This window comes from Pinus tabuliformis, chromosome X, assembly GCF_031772625.1.
Source record: "Pinus tabuliformis cultivar Carrire ecotype Pingquan chromosome X, CPIR1, whole genome shotgun sequence".
NCBI classification, from domain to species: Eukaryota; Viridiplantae; Streptophyta; class Pinopsida; order Pinales; family Pinaceae; genus Pinus; species Pinus tabuliformis.
The window spans coordinates 812339478-812348772 of NC_142308.1; the positions used below are offsets into that span (position 1 = coordinate 812339478).

The 9295-nt window shown below is 35.4% G+C and overlaps 1 long non-coding RNA gene across 3 annotated transcripts; it reads right to left on the minus strand.

The window, feature by feature from the left end:
- Positions 1 to 5049: 5049 nt before the first annotated feature.
- On the minus strand, positions 5050 to 7715 carry LOC149142260 (uncharacterized). Of its 3 annotated transcripts, none has more exons than XR_016265011.1 (4): positions 7599 to 7715; positions 7263 to 7445; positions 7098 to 7166; positions 5050 to 5220 (listed from the first exon to the last, which is right to left on the minus strand). It is a non-coding gene; the product is annotated as an uncharacterized LOC149142260 (long non-coding RNA). The 3 variants fall into 3 exon arrangements; XR_016265010.1 differs by having other exon boundaries at positions 7578 to 7715; XR_016265009.1 differs by having other exon boundaries at positions 7566 to 7715.
- Between the last annotated feature and the right edge of the window lie 1580 nt (positions 7716 to 9295).

The window sequence follows — 9295 nt, forward strand, 5'->3', positions numbered from 1 at the left end:
TCAACTTTGGAGGTTTGAATTTGTTGCATAGGAAAGGCATGGTGAAAGGATTGCCACTCATAGAAAAACCAGACAGTCTATGTGAAGGATGTATCTTGGGCAAGCAACATAGAGAGACATTTCCAGCAAGAAAGTCAGTAAGGGCAAAGGCACCTTTGGAGATTGTCCATTCATATTTATGTGGACCAATGCAAACACCATCAATTGGTGGTAGCCATTATTTATTGACCTTCATAGATGACTACACAAGGAAGACATGGGTCTATCTCCTAAAACAGAAAAGTGAAGTGTTTGAGCACTTTCGTTAATACAAATATCTTGTTGAGAAGAAAAGTGGACACTACATCAAAGTCCTTAGGACTGACAGAGGTGGCGAATACATCTCAAATGATTTCCTACGTTTTTGTAGGGAGCATGGAATTCACAAGCAATTTACAACAAGGTATACACCTCAGCAAAATGGTGTTGCGGAAAGGAAGAATAGGACCATTATGGAAATGGAAAGGAGTATGTTGAAGGCAAAGCATTTGCCAAATGATTATTGGGTTGAAGTTGTCGCTTGTGCGGTATATATCATGAATAGGTGTTCAACCAAAAGTGTCAAGAATGTAGTTCCTGAAGAGGCATGGAGTGGAAGAAAGCATAATTTCACTCACGTGAGAGTCTTTGGATGTGTGGCATATGCACATGTCCCAGACGAGTTGAGGAACAAGTTGGATAGCAAGAGGGAGAAATGCATATTTGTTGGATATAGTGATGAATCCAAGGCATACAAGCTCTACAATCCATCAACCAAGAAGGTCATAACCAGCAGAGATGTGCAGTTCATAGAAGAGGAAGCGTGGGATGGAAGTTTAGAGAAGAGAGTTAATGTCAAAGCATGTATACCACATGAGGACAAAGAGGAATTGACAGCAATAAGAAATTCCTCAACAGTGACTCCCTCTACTCCTATTCAAGCGCAACAAAGCAACCAGCAAGTAACATTGCCAACAAATAATAATACAACATCACGCAATCAAGCAAGTGTTTCTCCAAGCACAACGCAAAGTGCAACACCAAGTGACATGTCAAGCCCACCTTCAGCGAGCATAAGAAGACCAAAATTCAGAAATTTAAATGAGATTTATGAGCAAGATGAAGTTGATAGTAGCGATGTTCTGAATTCCTTATTTGCATTATTTTGTCATGTAGATGACCCAATCCATTTTGAAGATGCAGTGAAAGAGAAAAATGGGTTGTGGTAATGGAGGAAGAAATAGAAGCAATAGAAAATAATGACACATGCGAGTTAGTGTACCTTGCACAAGGAAAAGAAATTAATGGAGTGAAGTGGGTCTATAAGACCAAGAGCAATGTCGACGGAAAGATTGAAAGGCATAAAGCAAGGCTAGTTGTCAAAGGATACAAGAAACAACATGGAAGAGATTATGCAGAGACATTTCCGCTAGTAGCAAGGATGGAGACAGTGCGTACAATTGTGGCGATTGTCGCATAACATAAATTGAAAGTGTATCAAATGGATGTAAAATCAGTGTTCTTGAATGGAGGGCTGAAAGAGGAAGTGTATGTTGTGAAACCACCTAGTTATGAGGTAGAATTCCAAGAAGACAAGGTGTATCGGTTGAGGAAATCTCTTTATGGGTTGAAGCAAGCACCGCGTGCATGGTATAGCAAAATAGATACTTACTTGTTTGGACAATGGATTCGACAAATGTGATGGAGAGCCTACTCTCTACATCAAAGAGAGTGATGATAAGCTTCTTATTGTTGTTTTATATGTAGATGATTTGATTTTTATATACAGTAATGATTTCCTCATCATTGATTTCAAAGAAACCATGAAGAGTGAATTTGAAATGGTTGACATGGGGTTGTTAAGGTATTTTTTGGGCATAGAAGTGAAGCAAATAGAAAATGACATTTTTATTTCTCAAGCAAAGTATGTATCAGACATTTTGGAGAGGTTTAACATGCAGAACAACAAGCCCACACCAACTCCAATTGTCATGGGGTTGAAGTTGAGAAAAGAAGATTGCAGCAGCAATGTCAATTTGACATTATACAAAAGTGTGATAGGAAGTTTGATGCATTTAACCGCCACTAGGTCGGATATAATGTATGTAGTGAGTTTGGTGTTGAGGTTCCACCCAAGGAGATGCATTGGCAAGCAGCGAAAATAATTCTAAGGTATGTCAATGGGACATAGGGGTATGGTATTTTGTACGCTGCAACACATAATTTCAGGTTGGTTGGTTACACTACAACGATTAGGCAAGAAATGTCGATGACAGAAAAAGAACATGGGGATATGTTTTTCATTTGGGTTCCGAAACCATTTCATGGGCATCCAAAAAGAAGCCAATAGTGTCACTGTCAACAGCAGAAACTGAATATGTCATCACAACGGCAGCAGTGTGTCAGGCAGTTTGGATGAGAAGGATTTAGAGGGATCTTCACCATGACCAAGAGGGAATGGCAACTATTTTTTGCGACAACACTTTCACAATTTCATTGTCAAAGAATTATGTCTTTCACAAAAGGACCAAGAACATTGATGCTAAATATCATTTTATTAGAGAGTTGATTAACAATGGTGAAATTGTGTTTAAGTCGTTGATATTTTCACAAAACCATTGGCACGTGAAAGTTTTGTTTATCTCAGAGACTATTTGGAAATCGTCAATGGTGGCAATTGTGATTAAGGAGGAGTATTGGAAATACTAATCCCAACCACAGCCTGAAACACACTGAAAAACACCATGCTTGCCCAGTCAACTATTGCAAGGTTGCAATCTTGTTTGTAGACGAAAGGACTAAAGTCTGAGGAGAAGTACAACATTAACCATTTCGCAACACAACAAAGATTTTAAGGCACTTAATGAATTTTGGTAAATATGTATGGGCAAAAATTCACTCTGCGACTGTTACCCACACTCCACAACACCTGCAAGTTAGAAACCCATTTATTATGTGAAATATCCCATCCTTTGTCTTGATGATTGGCTTTGTCATGTACTAATGTCTAAGTTGTATGTTGAGGTAAAAATGAATGTAAAATTCATGTTGTATGGTGGAGCAAGTAGAGAGGAGTCGAGTGTGTAAGTCTGAGAGATAGTGAGGGAAAAATCGTGGAGGAAATCTTGGTGGGCGACTGACAAACAAGTTTTACGAAGTTTTACAGATAGTTACTCTACAACCCCAATGAAGCGTAAATCGTAGTAAGTATTTTATATATTTACATGGACAAATAGCCTCCAATTTGTCATGCGAATGTATTTACATAGGCTTTATAATATAATCCAAAGTTTCGGCGAATGTATTTACATATGCTTTATAATATAATCCAAAATTTGGTTTGTTGCTTTATGATATAATCCATGATTTGTTGCAATGTGGCCTTAAACCTTCATGAGTAGATTTATGGCAACCATTCTGGTTTTTAATCTGTTTTGTTGTGTGTTTAATTTTTGTTAAACCTTCATGAGTAGATTTATGGCAACCATTCTGGTTTTTAATCTGTTTTGTTGTGTGTTTAATTTTTGTTTCAATTAAGCCTCTGTCTAGTTGTGATGTGCTTGCAACAACTGGAGTTTTGACTTGGTGCAACCAATTTCTGAGCCAGACTCCTCTCCTTTGCCCCTGCAAAATTTCTTCTAACAATTTTCCCTGCAAAATTTCTTCTAACAATTTTCTTACTGCAACATCAACACAGAGTTCAAATAAATTTTTCTTACTGCAACATCAACACAGAGTTCAAATAATGTAAACATTCCCAAACTGATTATGCTAGAGAGCGATTTTTATGGTTGTGTATCCATATATACAATACAAATGTATTGCGAAGTTTCAAACTACGAAGTGTTTAAAACAATAATTGCACACAGTGGTAGTCCCTGCCAGATAGAAAATTGATTGTGCCAAATAAAAAAGTGACTGTGAGATGCTTGTAGATACATGCAAAACATCTTTGTTGGTATTAGAGTAGTGCACTAAATATTTCTGGTATTTAGTTATATGTATTCAATGTATACTTCAATTAATTATAGTTTTTTGGATTTATTGATTTTTATTAATAATATAGGTTAATGTCTTCATTGAAAATAAGCAAGCTTGATGCACAATAGAAAATAAATTCTTAATTGCCATTCTTAAAATAAATTCATAATTGCCTTTGAAATTACCAATGTAGCTACTTAGGAAGTTTTTTTTTTGTGGTTTACCGAGTCAATCATATATAGCTATTATATCTTTCATTATAATTATATTTAGTAAGAACTTTGTAATTTTTTTTCATATGTATAATGTGTAGAAACACTAAATAGATTTTAATTTTGTTTTTCATATGCATAATGTGCACAAACACCAATTTGATAAATGTAAATAGATTTTTCGTTTTCCTGCACATTTATGTTTTATTATGTTTATAGTTTTTTATTATATAGATTTTTCTTTTCTTTTTATTGTATATTTATGTTTTACTATGTTTATATTATGTTTATAGTTTTTTATTATATAGATTTTTCTTTTCTTTTTATTGTATATTTATGTTTTACTATGTTTATAGGTTTATGTTTATAGTTTTTTTTTAAATTGTATTATAGTTTTTAGTTGACCACATAAAACATTGTTTTTGGTTGATCCCTTTTGCAAATAAGAGCATACCATTGAAAAAAGAGTCCCCTCTGCCAGTTTGGTGAACGATGCTTCTTCTCAATAATCAAATTTCTAAAAACAATGGTTTCAAGAAATATAACTGAATTGTATTTAGCATAGAAAATAATTTATCGTATGAAATACTAGAGCAATTTCCATCTTATCCTGCCAAATAGTTATAGGCTTTGGGTATGGTGATATGACAATGCAGCGATTGCGACAATGGACTCATAAGATAATGGGAAAATGCCAGCTACGTTAACTATCAGGAAAAAGTGCATTATAGTCCAATCTCAAGTTTTATCAAGGAGAATTCTTTGTACTATTACATATGTATTGCATTTCTTACATGAATAAAATTTACCTACACAGCTTCTTCCCGAATGTGGATTAGTTAGTTCTCTAAAAGATTCATGAGATGTAGTACCACAAAAGGAATTTCATAGGGTTATTTCATTGTTACCAGCTATTGTGAGGAACAATATGGTTACCTGAAATGGAGTCTCAAGCTTGTTCTTAACATTGTAATACTCTTGTTTCGGTTGCTCCAAGCATTGGAGCCAGCTGCAAAAAGAAAATAAAGTACTACTATTAAGCTAAAATGATCAAAATCCCTTGCAAATGAAATGGGCTAAATATCACGTTGTTTTTAATGTATAAAACGGGATAAATATCACATTGTTTTTAATATTTGACATGAAATTGGATTTCCCACCATGATCTGAAGTAAGAGAAAATATACAAATGAAATGGGCTACATATCACGTTGTTTTTAATGTTTAGAATGCGATAAATATTACATTGTTTTTAATATTTGACATGAAATTGGATTTCCCACCATTATCTGAAGTAAGAGAAAATCTACAATATTAATTTTTAGAAATGCACCAACCACCACATGCCAGGAAAATGTAGTTACACTTCTATGTTTCTCTTCACAAAATGCACAGAATGATTTACATTCATTTTTAAAATGTGCTCCTATGATGTCCATTCAACTCTGTTCACAAAATCCACAGAATGATATACATTCATTTTTCACTCGATGTGCTTCTATGATGTCCATTCAAAACAAGGAAATTGAATCAGTTCATCTATCATCTTGGCCTCAAAACAAGGAAATTGAATCAGTTCATCTATCATCTTGGCCAATAAAGATTATTGAATAGCAAACTATGCTTAGTGCTAATTTGCAACAGAAATTAGCAATAAAGAGACTAAAAATAGGGAGTGACAAAACCCAAGCTAAAATTCTTATCCAGATATATTCTATTTTCTTCACTGAACTAACTTAGATGCCTTGAGCTCGAAATTAGAAAATTAATTTTTACAGCAAAAATGGCTTCATCATACTAAGATTAAGGAGATTTTTGGGAGGAGGATCTACATGCTACCATGTGCTCTGAGAACCAGTGAATGGGAATTTACTCAAAAACCCAAATAATACTTGTAAAAAATAATGAAAGCAGAAAGGAATGACTAAATTCTCTTGGTATCTAGTAACAGATCTTCAGACCTGAACTTAACTAACAAAACTTAAAAAGGCCTGGTGGGTTCAACGAAAGATGGTTCGCTCAAAGCTAATTTGCAGGGTATCATATCTACAAAATAGAAAGTTAAAATAAATAATATACAAATAAAAATAGCAGCAAGCCCCAGAGTAGCAGTAAAATTGATCCTTTTCCATCATTAGAAAATATAGCCCTTTTTAGTCTAGAAACTTAAACAAATACCATGGTAAAAAAACACATATCCAGTTTTCTACAGTCACAGTAAGACTCCTATTGGAAACAATAATAAAGGAAGAAGAAGTATTGATAAATTGTTTAATCGAGCTCGAGAGTGATCCAGACATTCGATTTGCATGATGTGCACAACTAGCCATTTCAAGTTGTTTTGTTGGATTCTTCAAGGAGGGTGATTTAGGAAGCACCCTATATCACTAGGACTGCCATGAAACTATAAGAAACAAAGACCATGATGGTAGAAGATGGAATCCCAAGCCACTGTGGAAACAACCATTTCTCAGAAGCATGGAGTTGTGTTTTAGCCCTGAACCAAATAAAAATGGTAAAATAATGAAAAGTGTGCAAAGTCTGATCGCTCTGTTCCTCATCATTCAGAAAAACGAACTTGAAAATTTCTTAAACACCCATACAACTCAAAGTATAAAACTACGAAATCTAAAGAAAATCTGCTAACAACACCCAAATATATCATACGATGTGATGTTACAGTTAATCGATATAACAAAGTAGCAATGTGAAAAAATAATCCTCTGCCTCATTCACTTCTGATCCATGTGAGATTAACCTGGAACTCAAATATCAACATAAAAATTAGTAGTGCCAACACAACCACCATGTTATGGAAATCACCTGGAACTGCTACCCTTGAACTGATGGACATGGGCATCACAACCACCATGTTATGGAAATCACCCGGAACTGCTACCCTTGAACTGATGGACATGGGCATCTACTTTCTTGTATACAATCGGTTATTGAGATCTGCAACGCATACAAACAATTCTCGTATATCTATTGATTTAACAAAAGAAATATGAAAAAAATTGTTAAAAATAAATACAAATGAAATCTCCATACCCCAAAACTCCATAGAGATCTAACAGAAAATAGGGAAAATTAGTTGGGAATTAAAACATGCAACGTTTTGGATAAATCGGCTAGAAGTTTCTCGGCGTCTTCAAAGAAGAGCGAGACCGCTTTAGCAACGAATTCAAGATTTCTCTCATCTTGCAGTTGTGTGAATTTCTCATCCAGGGATCCCTGCCAAGCATTTAATGCTAGTATTTAATGTCTGGAAGATCCAAACAGATGGAAGGTTGTATCGAACTGGCTTATGAATCAAGGATCGAATTAAATAAAGCGAGAACTCATAAATCTGACATTTAATGTTACCTCCTGGTACAGAGGGCTTACATTGTTTAATCACCCAGAAATATGGCCAAGATGCAAATACAAACTTGACATTGTGCAGATACCTTGAAGGATAATCAAGGATCACATAATTGTCGAAATAGACATAGGGCTTGCACTGTTTAGGCACTCAGACCTATGGCAAAGATGCAAATACAAACTTGACATTTTGTAGATACGTTGAAGTACAATGGCATCAACACCTGTCTTACATGCAATGAGTCGGCATTGCATCATTTTCAATTATTTGTTTATATATATTCCTTTTATATAAATTTCTAAATTGATTTTTATTTCAATTATTTATTTATTTAAATAAAACAATAAATGTATCACCATATAAATAATATTGGAAATAACATTAAAAAAAAGGTAAAAGAGTATTTTTTGTAAAAAAAAGTTAAAGAACATTTTGGTAGCATTCATGTCATGCATGCACCACCTTGGCACTCTACTTGGAGTCCATAGCATGCAACCTACGTGTCGAGCATGCAACCTATGTGACGAGCAATGTGTTTGTTTCAGGTGGTTTGTTGTACCAGCTTTGGTAATATTTTCCTAGTGGTTTTATTTTTCTCATCAATTTGCTAGGAAGTCTTTTGGTTTCATTTGTCTCATCAATTTTCTGGGAAGTCTTTTGCAGTGTACTTCTAGCCTCTACTTCTAGCCATGAACTAGAACTCATGATCTAGATCTAGATTCCATTTTATGCAATCTCATGCAATCTCAAAATTTGGTGGACACCTTTTGATATTGGAAGATCCTCAACCCGGTTTTTCTGATAATTGAAATAACGAACCACGGATACCTAGTTGAAGAAGATGAGCTCGTTTTCCTTATCTTTTGAATTCCATGCTTTCACCATCCTTATACTGCATACCAAAATTTGACTCTCGTATTGGCTACTTCAATTATGTTGGCTCTGCAAAATCAATCACCTGGTCTGTTGCAACAACATTTGCAGAGCGCTCGGCATCCAGATGCAAAGACTTGGGGAATGGATAATTATTGAAAGGGTGATTTCTAATCCAATTTGCCTCTACAAAATATTCAGTGTTAGGTTTCGATTAGGGTTTGGGTTTTTTTATTGTTGATGTCAACCTCTGAAGATTCAGGAAGTCCTCCCATCCAGTCATCAGTGTTGAAATCGTAATTTCAATGCAGCTGGAAACATTGCCAGAAACCCGTCAGCAAGCCCGCCGGAGAGTTCTCGGGTCACATTCCGGCAAAGGGACTTTCCGTAATTTTGAAGCCCGCCGGAGAGTTCTCGGGTCACATTCCGGCAAAGGGACTTTCCGTAATTTTGAACCCGAGAAAATTTGGAGCTGACACGTGGTTCACCCTTGACGTAAGCCAACGTAAGAATCTCGGAAGCTAAAGCTCTGAAGAAAATGGGTTTCCGATATTGTTGTCTACCGTCGGATTTGCTCCCGTATCCTCCGCCATTGATTGCCCGAAGCTGCACACCTGCATACGACCAACATCAAATCAAGGTTTACGTGGAGTGTAAGATTTCTCTGTTGACCGCCACTCCTACCTGCAAAAGAATTAAAATGAATTTAAACCATGGTCGTAAAAAGTGGGTAAAGCATTTAAGTTTTATTATATACGGCATGTAAGAAAATTAAATGCACATTGGTCTTATGCTTTTCATATACGCTCTTGTTTTAGGGTGAATAAAATATAATGAGCCAAAAATG